Source organism: Crocuta crocuta, unplaced genomic scaffold, assembly GCF_008692635.1.
Source record: "Crocuta crocuta isolate KB4526 unplaced genomic scaffold, BGI_CrCroc_1.0 scaffold164, whole genome shotgun sequence".
Classification (NCBI taxonomy): Eukaryota; Metazoa; Chordata; class Mammalia; order Carnivora; family Hyaenidae; genus Crocuta; species Crocuta crocuta.
In genome coordinates, this window is record NW_027530016.1 from 1,965,733 (window position 1) to 1,967,562 (window position 1,830).

At 40.0% G+C, this 1,830-nt stretch overlaps 1 pseudogene; it reads left to right on the forward strand.

Annotated features, from left to right (window-relative positions):
- The first annotated feature begins 427 nt into the window (after positions 1-427).
- On the forward strand, positions 428-1,627 carry LOC144231728 (large ribosomal subunit protein uL1m pseudogene; annotated as a pseudogene).
- Positions 1,628-1,830: the final 203 nt, after the last annotated feature.

A 1,830-nucleotide genomic window follows, 5' to 3' on the forward strand; every position in this document is an offset into this window, starting at 1 on the left:
GGGGATAAGGCAAATGCAGCAGCATAGGAAGTATGTGTGCTAAAAAAAGAATGTGCCTTTTCTTATCTCAGAAATACTTCATATACATTTTCTTAACTTGAGAAGTCAAGCTAAATTTGATTAAGCACATTTTTACATATCACATGAGCCCACCACTAGTATAGAAGGGAGTGGAAACCAAAAGAAATGCCACAGATTTCATGGTGTGATTCAGTTTCCTTCCAAATGACACTTCCTTTGAAAAGGCATATATTTGGAATTTGCCTTTTGGAAAATGCTTCTTTTCAATTTTCAAATATAATTCTGGTGTAATTAATCTAATCTGCATTTCAAAGCTTCTTGAGCTGAGCTCTTTACCAAGCACGTGATCTCTGTTTATGGACCAGAATGAAGAACAATATACTGAACACGGTCCAGAATGGTCAACATGGTAGGAGCCGTGACAGAGCCTGCAAACATCATCAAAGGCATAGTCTTTCCACCTGTTTATCCTTGTTCTGTCTATGTTCAGGGGCCCCACAGACATTTTGCTGCTGCTACAAATCCTGCAAAATAAATAGAAAAGGTGCCGAGAAAAAGCATCAGATGAGAAAACAGATGAGATAGAAAATAAAGTCATGCCCCTTTATGGAAGGTGAACCTGAGGATGAGGTCTACTTAAAACACTTCTTTCCAAGGCAACTGTACCAGATAGAAACAGTTAATTGCTTACTTAAGAAATTTTAAATTCTGGACTTTACGAATCAAAAGCAAAGTGTTTATCTTGACTTGACACTGGACAAGGTACTGGGGGAGAAGAAAAATGTGGAGCCATTGGCCAGTGGTCTTAGTTCTTCATATGCTCATTTGTTTCAGGAATCAATAAAGTTGCCATATTTACAGGAAATGCATCAGAGATTAAAATAGCAGAAGAAAATGGAGCTGCTGTTTGAGGAGGAACTAATCTGATGCAGAAGATTTTGCATGATGAAATTCAATGAGACTTTTATGTAGCTGTTCCAGAAATAATGCCCAAGCTTAATCCACTGAAGAAGAAATTGGGGGGTAGAGGTGGGGGGTGGGCGGCAGACTTCTAAAGCTTACTTGGAATTCTATTGCCTGTGACATCCCAAAAGCTCTTGAATTATTTAAAACTGGACATGAAATTAAGGTAGATATGGGGCGCCTGGGTGGCTTAGTCGGTTAAGCGTCTGACTTTCGCTTAGGTCATGATCTCACGGTTCGTGGGTTCGAGCCCCGCGTCGGGCTCTGTGCTGACTGCCAGCTCAGAGCCTGGAGCCTGTTTCAGTCTGTGACTCCCTCTCTCTCTGACCCTCCCCTGCTCATGCTGTCTCTCTCTCTCCTAGAAATAAATTAAAAAAAACATTAAAAATTTTTTAAAAAAGAAATTAAGGTAGATGAAGAAAGGGAGAGAACTTTTTCGAGACCAAAATAGCTACCCTAGATATGTCAAGTGACCAGATAGCTGCTGATCTGCAAGTAGTTATTCTGTAACAGATGCAGGCACAGACTGCAGAATCTAGGACCCTTTGTGACACACACTTTCCCTGGAAGTTTGTTACTAAACGTTGAGCCATTGTTGCCTAAAGTAGTAGAAACCAAAAAAAGTAACAATGGAATTGCCTAGAAGTGTTGCACTGTGAAAGTTTTAGTCAGTGGATTAAGAAGCAACAGAAAAACTTAGAAAACAGTATAATTTAGTGTCTTGTTATTTTATTTATTTATTTATTTATTTATTGAGCGAGAACACACACCCGAGCAAGGGAGGGGTAGAGGGAGAGGGAGAATCTTAAGCAGGCTCCATGTTCAGCACAGAGTCAGTCCAATGGG